The sequence below is a fragment of the Neophocaena asiaeorientalis genome, unplaced genomic scaffold (genome assembly GCF_003031525.2).
Source record: "Neophocaena asiaeorientalis asiaeorientalis breed wild unplaced genomic scaffold, Neophocaena_asiaeorientalis_V1.1 scaffold204, whole genome shotgun sequence".
NCBI lineage: Eukaryota > Metazoa > Chordata > Mammalia > Artiodactyla > Phocoenidae > Neophocaena > Neophocaena asiaeorientalis.
The window spans coordinates 153733-170165 of NW_020173922.1; the positions used below are offsets into that span (position 1 = coordinate 153733).

At 40.9% G+C, this 16433-nt stretch overlaps 1 pseudogene; it reads left to right on the forward strand.

The window, feature by feature from the left end:
- Nucleotides 1-6346: 6346 nt before the first annotated feature.
- Nucleotides 6347-6908, forward strand: LOC112404440 (ADP-ribosylation factor-like protein 2-binding protein pseudogene; annotated as a pseudogene).
- The last annotated feature ends 9525 nt before the right edge of the window (nt 6909-16433 follow it).

Consider the following 16433-nt stretch of genomic DNA (forward strand, 5'->3'; position numbering starts at 1 on the left):
TTCTGCAAAGACGCCCATTGGAATTTGATGGGGATTGCATTCAGTCTATAGATTGCCATCTCAACAACATTAAGTCTTCTGATCCATGGACATGGGATGTGTTTCCACTTATTTAGATCTTTAATTTCTTTAAAAAATGCTTTGCAGTTTTCAGTATATATCTTACACTTCCTTGGTTAAATTTATTACTAAGTATTTTATTCTTTGTGAATTGTTTTCTTAATTCATTTTTGGATTATGTTGCTAGTATAGAGAAATACAATGGGCTTTTTATATTGATCTTTTTTTTAAGATAATAGTTTCCAAATATTTATTTATTTAGGCTGTGCCAGGTCTTCGTTGTGGCCTGCAGACTTCTTAGTTGCATCATACATGCAAGATCTAGTTCCCCGACCAGGAATTGAACCTGGGCCCCTGCATTGGGAGCACGGAGTCTTACCCACTGGACCACCAGGGAAGTCCCTGTTATTAATCTTATATCCTGAAAACTTGCTGACCTTATTTATTAGTTCTAATAGATGTTTAGTAGATTCCTTAGGATTTTCTATATACAAGATTGTGTCATCTGTGCATAAAGATGGTTTCACTTCTTTCTGGTCCAGTGACCTTTTATTTCTTTTTCTTGCCTAATTGCTCTGATTAGAAATTCCATTACAGTGTTGAATAGAAGTGATGAGAGTGGACATTCTTGTCTTATTTCTGATCTTCAGGGGAAAGCATTCAGCATCTCCTCATTAAATAGGATATTAGGGTTTTTTGTAGATGTTCTTTATCAGGCTGAGGAAGTTCCTGTCTATTCCTAGTTTGTTGAGTGTTTTTAGCATAAAGAGCTCTTGAATTTTGTCAGAAGTTGTTGAGATTATCATGTGGTTTTTGTCCTTTTTTTAGTATTTTTTTTTTATTTTTTTTTTTGTGGTACCCGGGCCTCTCACTCTTGTGGCCTCTCCCGTTGCGGAACACAGGCTCCGGACGCGCAGGCTCAGCGGCCATGGCTCACGGGCCCAGCCACTCCGCGGCATGTGGGATCTTCCCGGACCAGGGCTTGAACCCGTGTCCCCTGCATTGGCAGGCGGATTCTTAACCACTGTGCCACCAGGGAAGCCCTGTCCTTTATTCTATTGCTATAATATATACATTAATTGATTTTCAGATGTTAAACCAACCTGTGCTCCTGAAATAACCACATTTGGTCATGGTTTATAAAACTTTTTATATGTTATTGGATTTGGTTTTCTAGTATTTGTTGAGGATTTTTATATCTATATTCATTAAATATATTGATCTATAGTTTTCTGGTTTTGATACCAGGGTAATACTGACCTCATAGAACGAGTTGGGAAGTGTTCCCTCATGTTTATATTTTTAAATGACTTGGTTTTCATATTGCAAAAATAAGAAAATACAGAAAAGTACAACTAAAATTAAAGTTACTTATAATCCCACTAAGTAGAGGTAACCACTGTTAATATTTAAGTGCATTTCCTTCCCATTTTTCCTATGCTTATACATGTTAAAATACAAAATTGGCATCATGTATATGGAGTTTGGTATGCTGTTTTGCTTTTTGTTTTTTTTTAATGTTAAACTTACATTTGTGAGGACTACCCTAGTGGCGCAGTGGTTAAGAATCTGCCTGCCAATCCAGGGGACAAGGGTTTCCAGCCCTGGTCCGGGAAGATCCCACATGCCATGGAGCAACTAAGCCCATGCGCCACAACTACTGAGCCTGCGCTCTAGAGCCTGTGAGCCACAACTACTGAACCCATGTGCCACAACTACTGAAGCCTGTGTGCCTAGAGCCCGTGCTCCACAAGAAGAGAAGACACCACAATGAGAAGCCCACGCACTGCCATGAAGAGTAGCCCCCGCTCACCACAACTGGAGAAAGCCTGTGTGCAGCAACAAAGACCCAATGCAGCCAAAAATGAATAAATAAATATATTAAAAAATTAAATTACATTTGTGGGACTTCCCTGGTGGTCCAGTAGATAAGACTCCACGCTCCCAGTGTAGGGGCCTAGGTTCTATCCCTGGTCAGGGAACTAGACCCTGCACGCATGCCACGACTAAGAAATCCGCATGCCGCAACTAAAGATCCCCCATGCCACAACTGAGACCTGGCACAGCCAACATAAATAAATAAATAAAATAAAATAAAGTAACATTTGTGAGCTACAGTGGAATATTGTTCACCCATAAAAAGGAATCTGCAACATAGATGAACCTTAAAGACATCATGCTAAGTGAAAAGCCAAACCCCAAACGTCATATATTGTATGATTCCATTTATAGGAAATATCCATATACTAAGGTAAATCCATAGAAACAATGCAGATTGGTGGTTGCCAGGGGCTAAAGAGTGTGTGTGTTTGGGAGGTGGGGGGAATGCGGAATGGGGAGTATGGAATGCTTAGTGAGTACAGGGTTTCTTTTGGGGGTGAGGATAATGTTTAGAATTATTTAGAGGTGGTGGTTGCACAACATTGTGAATATACTAAATGCCACTGAATCGTTCATTTTAAAATGGGTATCTTCATGTTATGTGAATTTGACCCCAATAAAAAAATTACATTTGTGAGCATTAGTGTATGTGATTTAAAGCTATTTAAAAGTGTGATCCTAAAATATTTTATTAGATTTTTAAAAGTACAATATGTACATATTTTGTTGTTATGAAGTAAAGTAATAGTTAAGGTTTATGTGGAAATCCCAGAATCCCATAATGATTTCTCAGCAGCTACAAATATTTCATTACAGATATACTTTGTTTTACTGTATATCTAAGTCATCTAAAATTATTATTATATTATGCTATAATGAATATCCTTAAAATTGCTTTTTAGAAGTGAGTTATTATTTCCTAAGTTACTAGTTCCTAAATGAGTTGTCATTTACTTAGGATTGATTCCTAGAAGTGAGTGTTTGGGTCAAAAGGGAGGAATCAACATGTGTAAGATTCTTCAAGTTCACTGCCAATTTTTTTACACAGCTTCAGCAATTATAATATTTTAAATAAATCTTTGCCAGAAAAGGCAAAAATATAAAGTTTTATAAGATACTATAGGAGAATATCTTCATAATTTTGGGAGAGAGAAGATTTTATTAAGCTAGACACACCCAAAAAAATCATAAAATTAATACATAAATTGAATTATTCTCAAATTAAAATTTCCTGTTCATTAAAATATTACAAGAATTAACTGGCAAGATACAGAGTCAGAGAAAATATCTGCAAAACATATAATTAGTAAATGGCTGTATCCAGAGTATATAAAGAACTTCTATAAATTCATAAGAAAAACAACTGAGTGATAGCGAAAGTACTATGTATAAAAAATTTTGAGTATACCTAAGGTAGTATTTAGAGGAAAATTTATAGCATTAAATGTACATATTTGAAAAGAATTGTTGAAAATATGAGCCAAGGATGCATTTCAGGAAGTTATATTCAAAGTAGAAGAATGAAATAATAAACATAAGAGAAGAAATTAATGAAATAAAAACCAAATATACAATAAAAATTTTTTATATTAAAATTTATTTTTCAAAAAAATAAGGAAATTGAAATACTCTTTATTATGAAGAAAAAAGAAAATAAAGAAAAAAGGAGAATAAATAAATAATAGTAAGAATGAAGAAGGGGATATTACTAGAGATCAATACACATTTAGAAGATACTAAGGGGCTTCCCTGGTGGCGCAGTGGTTGAGAGTCCGCCTGCCGATGCAGGGGACACGGGTTCGTGCCCCAGTCTGGGAATTAAGAACAACAATGCCAATAAATGTAAAAAGTTCAAGTGAAACGGAAAAATCCCTAGAAATAATAATTTATCCAAGGTGGCTCATGAAGAAATGGAAAATCTGAATAGTCTCATAAATATTAAAGAGATTGAATCAGTATTTATCTATTTATTTTTTTAAATTGAAGTATAGTTGATGTACAATATTACATAAGTTACACAATTCACAATTTTTAAAGGTTATATTCCATTTATAGTTACTACAAAATATTGACTATATTCCTTGCATTGTACAATATATCCTTGTAGCTTATTTATTTTATGCATAATACTTTGTACCTCTTAACCCCCTACTCCTATATTGCCCCTCCCCCCCTTTCCCTCTTCCCACTGGTAACCACTAGTTTATTCTCTATATCTGTGTGTTTCTTTTTTGTTATATTCACTAGCTTGTTTTATTTTTTTAGATTCCACATATCAGAGATATCATACAGTATTTGTCTTTCTCTGTCTGACATTTCACTTAGCATAATATCCTCCAAGTCCATCCATGTTATTACAAATGGCAAAATTTAATTCCTTTTTTATGACTGAGTGGTATTTCACTGTGTGTATATGTGTACATATACATGTATATGTAAATATGTACACATCTCACATCTTCTTTATCCATTCTTCTGTTGATGGACATTTAGGTTGCTACCATATCTTGACAATTGTAAATAATGCTGTTATGAACGTTGAGGTGCATATATCTTTTTGATTTAGTGTTTTTGTTTTTTATGGATATATACACAGGAGTGGAATTGCCAAGTCATATGGTAGTTCTATTTTTAGTTTTTTGAGAAAACTCCATACTGTTTTACACAGTGGCTGCACTAATTTGCACCCCCAACAACAGTGTAGGAGGGTTCCCTTTTCTCCATATCCTCACCAACATTGTTATTTGTGCTGTTTTTGATGATAGCCATTCTGACAGGTGTGAGGTGATATCTCATTGTGGTTTTGATTTGCATTTCTCTGATGATTAATGATGTTGAGCATCTTTTCATGCGCAGGTTGGCCATCTGCATATCCTGTTTGGAAAAATGTCTATTCAGGTCTTCTGCCCATTTTTTAATCAAGTTGTTTGTTTTTTGGATGTTGAGTTGTATGAACTGTTTATATATTTTGGATATCAACACCTTATCAGTCGTATCATTTGCAAATATTTTCTCCCATTCAGTAGGCTGTCTTTCTGTTTTATCGATGGTTTCCTTTGCTATGCAAAAGCTTTTCAGTTTAACTAGGTTCCAATGGTTTATTTTTGCTTTTATTGCCTTTGCTTTAGGAGACTGATCCAAAAAAATATTGCTATGATTTATGTCAAAGAGTGTTCAGCCTATGTTTTCTCCTAGGAGTTTTATGGTTTCTGGCCTAACATTTAGGTCTTTAATCCATTTTGAGTTTATTTTTGTATATCGTATTAGAGAATATTCTAATTTCATTGTTTTACATGTAGATGTCCAGTTTCCCCAGCACCACTTATTGAAGAGTCTGTCTTTTCTCCATTGTATATTCTGGCATCCTGTGTCATAGATTGTCTGACCATAAGTACATGGGTTTATTTCTAGGCTCTCTATTCTGCTCCACTGATCTATGTGTCTGTTTTTGTGCCAGTACCATACTGTTTGATTACTGTAGCTTTGTAGTATTGTCTGAAGTCAGGGAGCATGATTCCTCCATCTCTATTCTTCTTTCTCAAGATTGTTTTGGCTGCTCGGGGTCTTTTGCATTTCCATACAAATTTTAAAATTATTTGTTCTAGTTCTGTGAAAAATGCCCTTGATATTTTGATAGAGATTGCATTGAATCTATAGATTGCCTTGGGTAGTATGGTCATTTTAACAATATTAATTCTTCCAATCCATGAACACAGCTGTCTTTCCACCTGTTTGTGTCATCTTCAATTTTTTTCATCAGTATCTTATAGTTTTCCAAGTACAGGCCTTTTACCTCCTTATGTAGGTTTATTCCTAGATATTTTATTGAATCAGTAATTTAAAATCTTCCCGCAAAGAAAACTTCAAATCCAGATAACTTTAGCTGTGAATTATAGTGAACATTCACAGAAAATAAAATTTCATTCATACACAAACTATTCTAGAAGTTTAGAAGTTTCTACTCCCAGAAAACCAAAGCTATCCTCCTCAACTCATTTCATGGAATTAATATGACCCTAACCCCCAAATCTGACAGGATCAATATAGGAAAATTAAAGGCCAATCTCACTTATGAACACAGATATAAAAAATGCTAACTGACCTATTATTAAACAAAATTTAAGATCATATGAAAAGTGTTATTTTAAAAATTTAGGAGCTTCAAGCTTAGTGAGGCCCGGTAGGGCTTAGAGGCCCGGCTGGCTGCAGCTGGGGAGCCTGAGGCCAGGGCGTCGTGTGCAGGCCCTACTGGGCTGGGCCGTAAGCCACAGCCTCGGCAGCTGCAGCGAGGCCTTCTGGATGCCGGTTGGGGCTCTGCAGAGCAGAGCAGAGGCTGCGCCTGGGCCATGGGCGGGCGTTAGCGAGGTAGCCCGCCAGCGGGCCCACTCCCTTATGCGTGGTGGATGCGGCCACGGTGATGCATGCCCTAGAGGAAGAGAGCTTCGCGCTGTCCATCTTTTCCACCTCTGATGCAGAATTTGATGCTGTGGTTGGATATTTAGAGGCCATTATCATGGATGATGAGTTCCAGTTATTACAGAGGAATTTCATGGACAGGTACTACCAGGAGTTTGAAGACACAAGAGAATAAGCTCACCTACACACCTATTTTTATAGAATCTATTTCTGTGGTAGAAAAGTATATAGAAGAACAGCTGTTGGAGCAAATTCCTGGATTTAACATGGCGGCTTTCATTACAACTTTACAGCACCATAGATGAAGTGGCAGGTGATATTTTCGACATCCTGCTCACGTTTACGGATCTTCTGGCTTTTAAAGAAATGTTTCTGGACTATTGAGCAGAAAAAGAAGGCTGGGGACTGGACTTAAGCAGCGGTTTAGTGGTGACTTCATTGTGCAAATCATCTTCTATGCCAGCTTCCCAGAACAATCTGTGGCCCTAGGTCCCACCTCCAGGTAATGGGATCTTTCTAGACATCACCAGCCCAATAGACTGGGAGAGGCTTTGGCTAATGATGTCAGAAGAATACATCTTGGAAAGACTGACTCTGTTCTGCAACTCTTCGTTAATGTTAACTATTGATGGGTCAGGAGAAAATTAGCTGACTTTCCTGGGACACATTCTTGTCTTCAGTAACCCTAGTACTCCTCCCCGAGTAGACACGTCTCTCAGGAGCTTCTGAGTATGGCTCCTGCATTAAGCTCAAGTCCAGCATTCCACCTGGGGGACACTTCCCCAGCATACATGTTGGTGTGTCCATGTTGGAAGAACCCACCATCATCAACTGTCTTGGCCCAGCAGGCCTTGCATGTCCCATGAGACTTTTTGTGCACTCACAGCTTTTTATATGGGTCAGAGTTTCAGTCCTGCAGTCTCAATGGGGTTTTTGACTGGGAGTATTTATCTAGGGTTTAACTCAAGCTAGCTGACCATCTCAAGATTTTTGAAAATCCTACTATCACAGTTCATCTTGGCTGTAGGAATCAACTTAGAGAGATTTCCTTTACCTAAAAGGTACATGTGAAAATCAATTCTTAGTCTTACATGTACAGTCCTTGTGTCACTTTCTGCTGCTCCTGATGTAGTTCCATTGTTTCTATAACTCTCGTTTACGTGGTTTTTTAAAAAATAAATTTATTTATTTATTTATTTTTGGCTGTGTTGGGTCTTCATTGCTGTGCACGGGCTTTCTCTAGTTGCAGCAAGCGGGGGCTACTCTTCGTTGCGGTGCACGTGCTTCTCACTGCGGTGGCTTCTCTTGTTGCGGAGCACAGGCTCTAGGCGCGCAGGCTTCAGTAGTTGCAGCACACAGGCTCAGTAGTTGTGGTGCACGGGCTCAGTAGTTGTGGCTCGCAGGTTCTAGAGCACAGGCTTAGTAGGTGTGGCGCACAGGCTTAGTTGCTCCGCGGCATTTGGGATCTTCCCAGACCAGGGCTTGAACCCGTGTCTCCTGCATTGGCAGGTGGATTCTTAACCACTGCGCCACCAGGGAAGCTCGTTTACATGTTTTTGGAAAAATATTTTTATAGATGAATACTCAGGCTAACCTAGTGGATATAATCTTAGAACTTCCATGATTACCCACTTCAAGATCAAAGTATTATATGCTGTGTGCTTTTTGGCTATTAGTGTTACGAAAGCAAAAATGCTTTCTATGTTGGTGTTCCTATTTTACTGGGCACCAATGAATGTATGCTGGAAATGGTCTAAAAGGTTTCCTCTTCTTAGAGCATGTTAGTATTTGTGCAGGTTTGCTTAAAACCCTTTCTTTGTAAATCAGCTCCTTAGGTTTTCTGTTGGGGTTGGGGCTCTGCACTTCCTTCTTGCTGTCAAAATAATCCTACCAAGACAGTGTTCCACTGGTCTAGCTCAGTAGGAGATAGCAAACAGCTTTACTGGCCATCTGTCTGCTTGGATTTAGTACACTGGTTTAGTACAGTGTTTGATAGAACATTACTGACTAGAAAACATGGATGTCACATCTCTAGAAAGAAAAACTATAGTGGTTCAGTTCCTAATGTGTACCTTAGTTTTTTTGTTTTGTTTTTTATTTTTTATTTCAAGTAAAAATAAGAATCTCTACTGACTTTTCACTTGGCTGTTCTGGTTTTAAAGGATGAACTATAGGCTGTGTGGTTTTCTGTACCAACGTGGTGCTTATTAAATACTTTTGTACAATGAATAAAATATGAGGTGTTTTGCAAAAATCAAAGGAAAAAAATAGGATCTTATGATCAAGTTATAATTAATTCTATGAATGCAAGTTTTGTTTAATATTCAAAAACATTAATTTATCACGTTAACAGATTAAAGGAGAAAAACCTTATGGTTATCTCAATAGATGCAGAAAAAGCATTTGATAAAATTCAACATCCACTGAATCAAATGGATGAATAATTCAAAAAAAATTTTGCCAAACTGGAACTGGAAAGAAAATTCCTTAATTTTCTAAAAGCTTCTTTTGAAAAATAACTAATGCAAGCATCATACTTAGTGGTGAAACATTGAAAGTTTTCCCTTTGAGAACTGGAACACAACAAAGATATCCATTACTACCACTTTTTTTCAACATTATACTGGAGCTTATGGCCAGCACAGTGAAGAAAGAAAAGGAATAAAGACTGGAAAAGGAAGAAACAAAACTCCCATTATTTATAGGTGATAGGATAGTTTACAGAGGAAATAAAAAATAATCTACCAATAATTAGAATTATTGAGAGTTCAGCAAGTGTCTTGGCCTTAAAAAAATCAATGTACTTAATAGCAGCAACAAAGAGAAAATTTTAAAAGGATAGCATTTGTAAATCAATTAAAAATGCCAAATCACTAGGAATAAACCTAATAAAAGTTGAGTAAATCTCCAATGCAGAAAAAATGAAAGCATTATGGACAGAAATTAAAGATCTCAATAAGTGGAGATATGGTGTTCATGGATTGGAAGACTCAATATTACAAATATTGTCCGTTCTTCCCCAAGTGATCTACAGATTCAATTTTATGTCTAATAAAAACTCAAAAACTCATCAGTATTTTTTTGTGGAACGTGACGAGATGATTCTTAAATTTATATGGACATGCAAAAGGCCAAGAATAGCTAAGTCATTCTAGAGGAAGAACAAGGCTAGATGAATTGCTGTACCAGATTACTATATATTTATAGTAATAAGAGAGTATGGCATTGATTGGGGGATAGACAATTCAATGGATTAGAGAGGAAGTTATGCAAACAGACCTGCATATCCAGATGCTTGATTTGTGACAGAGATGGCACACGTAGCAGTGACAAAAAGACAGACTCTCAATAGAGTTGGCTGGAACAATTTGATATCCATATCAAGAAAGAATGAAATTGGAGGGACTTCCCTGGTGGCACAGGGGTTAAGAGTCCACCTGCCAGTGCAGGAGACGCGGGTCCGAGCCCTCATCTGGGAACATCCCACATGCCGAGGAGCAAGTAAGCCCATGCGCCAGAACTACTGAGCCTGCGCTCTAGAGCCCTCGAACAACAGCTACTGAGCCCATGTGTCACAACTACTGAAGCCTGCACGCGCAGACCCCGTGCTCCACAGCAAGAGAAGCCACTGCAATGAGAAGCCTGTGCACCGCAACTAAGAGTAGCCACTGCTCGCCACAACTAGAGAAAGCCCGCGCGCAGCAACGAAGACCCAATGCAGCCAAAAATAATTAATTAATTAATTAATTTTAAAAAGAATGAAACTGGACCCCTATCTCACACCATACACCAAAATCAACTCCAGGGGCATATGGACTTAAATATAAAAGGGAAACCTGTAAAGTTTCAAATTAATAATGTAGAAAAATATCTTCATAATCTTGGGTAAGGAAAGTTTTCTTAAACAAAGCACAAAAAGCAATACTACAAAAGAAAGGTGAATAAAATGAAGAATTACCATTCATCAAAGACATTAAGGGAGTTAAAAATCAAGCTACAGAATAGCAGAAGATAACTGCAACAGATAAGATTAACAAAGGGTTTTATCCAGAACTCATTAGAATTAATAATAAAAGACAACCTAACAGAAAAATGGGCAAGTCAAACTCATCCAGTTGTATACATTAAATATGTACAGCTTTTTTTTTTTTTTTTTTTTTTGCGGTATGTGGGCCTCTCACTGTTGTGGCCTCTCCCATTGCGGAACACAGGCTCCGGACACGCAGGCTCAGCGGCCATGGCTCACGGGCCCAGCCGCTCCGCGGCATGTGGGATCTTCCCGGACCGGGGCACGAACCCATGTCACCTGCTTTGGCAGGTGGACTCTCAACCACTGCGCCACCAGGGAAGCCCTGTACAGCTTTTTTTAATATCAGTCATACCTCAATAAAGTGGTTTTAAAAGAAATAAATAAGTAATAATTTAAAAATAACTTGGCAGAAAGAAAAAGAAAAATGGACAAAAGATAGGCATTTTGAAAAATAAGAAACTCAAAGGCCAATAATGTTAAAAAACAGTGCTCAATTTCTTTGATAATCAGGGAAATGCAAATTAAAATCATGATGAGATACCATTACACACTTATCAAATTGAATAAAATTTAAAAGTCACGATACCAAGGATCAGCAGAAATATTCATCCATGTAAATCTACACAAACTTGTGCAACCACTTTGGAAAACAGTTCAGCATTACTCAATTAAGCTGTAAATAACATACTCTAATGACCCAGCAATTCCACGCCTAGGCAAATATGCTACAGAAAGAGTGCTTATAGGACAGGAAACATGGACAAGAATGATCATAGAAGCTGTGTTGTAATAGCCCTGTCATAGGTCAGGTTCCCAGGAAACAGATGCTGAGATGGAGTTTGGGGTGCCAGAAGTTTATTGAGGATATGAGGGATCAGCATCTATGAAAGGAAGGGAGAGAAGCAGGACTGAGCAGAAGTCAAACTGTGATGCAGGTTCAGTGAAGTCTAGGCCATCTTGGTAGGGAACTCTGGAGCAAATATTCTGCATCTGAATACTCCTATAGCGGATAAAAATGGCCCAGCCTCTATATCCGTCCTTTGTTCAGTCACACCATGCAGTCTGCTCTGGGAAGAGGCAAGGCACTATCTGTAGCTCAGGTGGACCCTGAAGAAGCTATGACTGACCACACTCCCAAGCAAATCCTTCCTTGAGGAGGGATCTGGGTGGCACATCTTTGCATCTGACACAAGGCCAAACTGGCAACAACCTAAATGTCTGTACGGAAGAGAGGTTAAACTCTGCTATGTTCATACAACATACCCATAATTCCCCAGTGTTTCCTCCGGTACCTCTGAGGCCCGTCTGTTCTAGGGCAACCAATGATCCTATCCTTGCCAATACTTAATTTGGACAGTCTTTTTAAATTCTAGTCCTTCTAGCATGTAGTTTTTTTGTTTTTGTTTTTGTTTTCGGTACACAGGCCTCTCACTGTTGTGGCCTCTCCCGCTGCGGAGCACAGGCTCCGGACGCGCAGGCTCAGCGGCCATGGCTCACGGGCCTAGCCGCTCCGCGGCATGTGGGATCCTCCCGGACCGGGGCACGAACCCGTGTCCCCTGCATCGGCAGGCGGACTCTCAACCACTGCGCCACCAGGGAAGCCCATAGCATGTAGTTTTAATGAGTATTTCCCTAATGACAAATGATGTTTAGCATCTCCTCGTGTGTTTATTATCTAAATATCTTCTTTGGTAAAGTCTTCTTCAATTCAGTTCTTTTGCCCATTTTAAAATTGAGTTGTGTATCATTTTTGTATCTTTGTATGTGTAGTTTTGTATATGGCTCATACATATAGGCTTACAATCCATAGCAACCTAACTTTTGTATATGGTCTATGGTGTGAGTAAGGATCAAGATTCATTATGCTGCATATGGCTATCCAGTAGTTCCAGCATGATTTGGTGGAAAGATCGTTTGTTCCCCGTTGGGTTGCCTGGGTACCGTTGAAAATCAATTGATCGGGTATGGTGTGGGTCTGTTTCTGTCTTTACACTAATATCACACTTTTTACACTAGCTTTTTAATTTACCTGAATTCATTTAGTATAAGATCTAAAGTTAAAATCTGGATTTGTTTTTTCTCAAACAGTTAACCAGTTGTCCCTGGGGGGGGAAATATGCTTTCATCTCTACTGTTTTAAGGGCCGGGTTCATTATATATAGATTATGCCCTATATGAGTCTATTTCTGGGCAATTCTCTTTCATTGATATGTCTGTGGTTTTACTCTCAGTTCTATGAAGAGTGTTTTGACTAATATTCCTACCTGGGAGTAAAGAGGGAGCCCAGAGCTCCAGCTGCTCTGGGAAGACTGCCTCTCCTCAGACCTCCAGACCACCGTCAGCAGGAGTGAAGAGGGCTCCTGACCTTTACTGTCTCCTCCCACCTCCTGACAAACCCAACCTGGCCACCACCCTCTGCCTCGGACCCCTCAGGCTGCTCTCATCAGTCCCTTCATCCCCGTTCGTATCAGTCCCCACAAGAGGCCCAGAATTCTCAGGGCATCCCTCACCCCAGGACTCTAAGCCCCATGTGACTCTGTATTTCCCTCTTTGACCCCATTGCCCAGCCTACCGCATGTCCAGAAACCCTTTCACTGGACTCGCTGAAACTCATGATCTGGCAACAGTAAACTCCCCTATATCCTCAACTTCATTTCAAAATGTCCCTTTTGCTTTCTTGCTCTAATGAAAAACTGCCTCTCCTGTAAGGACTCCACTCTCCCTACAGCCTCTCAAGTGGTGGCTGTTTTCCCTCTAATGCTCCTTGTGTCCCTGAGTCTAGGAGTGGGTGGTGCCCATTTTGCTCCTCAGTGCCACTTCGAGACAGTTTGCCCTCCTCCTTAGAAACACCCATGTTTGGAAGCCATGTCATCAGAGAAGACCACCCATTTCTCCCCTTTTGCAGTCACTTATAGACCTCCTTGTCACTCTCCATCATTCCTTCAAGATTGTAGCTCCTGGCCCACAGTCACCCTCTCCAAGGCCACTCCTGCCTTGGTTTTTATTTCAGCATTCATGTAAATAAACAGACCCCTTGGCCTCCTCTTCATGATCTTGGCTTCCACAGTGCCTCAGCCTCTCACTCCCATACCCAGACTTTAAACTGGTTGTAATCTGTCAGTGCACTCCCTTCATCACTTCAGTTTCATGCATACCGTTCTCCAGTAAACACTGCCTCTCTCTCCAGCTCACTCCATCTAGTACCCATCTCCACCAGTTCTTTGGGGAACCAAGCAAGTGTTCATTGCCCCACTTCCTTCCTCACCCAGCTCAGAGTTCATGATCCAGTATTATACTCTCTCCCTTGCCCCTCACTGCACTATAGTCACCTGGCAAAACCACATCCCTGGTTAAACTCAACCCTCTAGCTACTCTCCACCTGCAGCCACAGGCTGCCCAGGACTGAAGAAAAACCCACAACTGAGCTGAGCAGCCTCGCTTTATTTATTTATTTATTAAAGTTGTTTAGAACCTTTTTTAATTATTATTTTTTGATTTGTATACAATTTTAAAAGTTACTTTCTATTTACAGTTATTACAAAATATTGGCTATATTCCCCGTGTTGTACAATACATCCTTGAGCCTATCTTACATCCAGTAGTTTGTACCTCTTCCTCCCTCACCCCTATGTTGCCCCTCCCCCCCACTGGTAACCACTAGTTTGTTGTCTATATCTGTGAGTCTGCTTCCTTTTTGTTACATAGCCTTACTTTAAATTAATGCCACAACCCTCCCTAAGTGAGACCTAAAAGCTTCCCAGCAATCATACTTCATCCCCAAGTCTCCTCACACCCTCTCTCCCAGCGGATTGCTCAGATCTCCTCCTCCACCTCACTCTCAGCTGACAACCTCTTCCTAGCTTAAGAAAATAGAAGAGAAGTTCCATGGGCTCCACCACTACTTCCTCCACCCACCTGCATCTGTGCTCATCAACTCTGCCTTCCATTTCGCTAATGTGGGTGAACCTTCCGTGCTCCTATTTAAGGACAGCCCCCTTTTTTGTGCACCAGATGCCATCTCTACCTGTTTACTCAAGGACTTCAGTCCAACATTTATTCCCCCTTCTCACCTGCATCATCAAAATTCCCCTCTCTCCAGCATTATTCCCATCAACGCACAAAAATCCTGTAATTTTTCTACCTTAAAGAAAAACCTTCTCTTGGCCTTATATCCCCCTCAAACTGTCACCCTATTTCTCTGCTCCTATTTATGGCACAACTCCTGGAGGGAACTGACTCTTCTTGCCGCCTTCACGTCCCTTCCTCCCTTCCTTCCTCCCATCCGCTCCCATCAGCCCTCACTGCTACGGCAAGACTGCCTCTGTCAAGGATTCTCCATGTTGTTGAATCTCAAGCCTCACTTTCCTTGCCTCTTCATAGAATGTGAGAGTTCATCTGTCCCTCCTTGGTGCCCAGATTATCACCCCCCTCTCCTGGTTTCCCTCCTGCCTCTCTGGTTGCTCCTTCACCAGCCCCTTTGCTGGCACTTCTTCATCTCTAAGGCTTAATCCCTAGACCCCTTATCTCCACTCACTCTGTTGTTAATCTCCCCCAGTGTCCTGGCTTTAAATATAATTCGGTTGTTGACAACTTCCAAATTTATATCGCTGGCCTAAATCTTTTTCTGAATTCCCACTCATATTGTCTCTAGGCAGTCTCCTGAAGCTGAATCATGGCTGCCCCCCTCCAATCAGGCCCAAGCTTACCAAGTCTGCCTGGTCCAGAGCTCGCCCACATCCCATGTAGACATTTGAGTTTTAAACCCCATTAGAGGATGAAAGTTAAGACTTTTCCTCTGCATGGGCCTTTGGAGCCAAGGGCAGTTGGAGTGGCTGAGCAGCTCAGGGGGAAGCACTCCTGGGTGGGTCAAGGTGACCACTGTGGCTGCATCATACATGTATACCGGTGCCTGCCCCTCAATACCAGTGCACTCTGCCTGCTCTGTGTCTCCTTCCTGCCTTCCTCCCCAGGTGCAGGGACATAGTGACTTTCCAGGAAGGCCCAATCCTGAGGACAATGCCCATCTACCTTGTGTCCTCGATGCATTGTCTCACCTTTGGACTCCTTAGCTCTCCGGAACCCCGTGGTGACCAGGACAAGTGCGGAGCTCTGCAAGACCCCTCTGGCTCCTTTCCTACCTTCTCTGGGCTTACTCCTCTGGAGCCATACCTAACCTGGGGAACCCAACTGGGCTTTCTTTTTTATTTAATTTTTCTTTTAATTTATTTTTGGCTGTGTTGGGTCTTTGTTGCTGCACACAGGCTTTCTCTAGTTGTGGTGAGCAGGGGCTACTCTTCTTTGCGGTGCATGGCCTTCTCATTGCAGTGGCTTCTCTTGTTGTGGAGCACGGCCTCTAGGTGCGTGGGCTTCAGTAGTTGCAGCACGTGGGCTCAGTAGTTGTGGCATACAGGCCCTAGAGGGCACACGCTTCAGTAGTTGTGGCATGTGGGCTCAGTAGTTGCAGCACGCAGGCTCTAGGGCACATGGGCTTCAATAGTTGTGACGCATGGGCTTAGTTGCTCCAAGGCATGTGGGATCTTCCCGGACCAGGGATCGAACCCATGTCCCCTGCATTGGCAGGCAGATTCTTAACCACTGCACCACCAGGGAAGTCCCCTACCTGGGCTTTCAAGGTGGGTTATGGGTCCTCCCAGACCAGTACCCACAGATGGGAGGCCGAGAGTGCTGTTCACTGCGGCAGGAGGCATCCATTTTCCAAGAAGCCTCCTGAGTGGGCTTCTTAACATCGGATGAGACATAGGGCAGTCTTCTCCTCCCCACACCACTCAAGGCTGCAATTTTGCAAACCAAGAATTAAAGGCTGCAATGCTCAACGCCCTGTGGTCTCCCAAAGTGGGAGGATCCTAGAGGAGGATCAGCTTCCCTTAGAAGGCACATTGGCAGGAGGTACCCGGGTAAACAAGCAATCTTGAGGCAATGCTAATCTGCTTCTTCCTCTTCTTCAGAGTGTCTGGCTGAGTCTAAATTGAATTATTAATCTAGTCCTGTGTGCCCGTGTCACTTTTCCAGACAACCAGTTTATTCA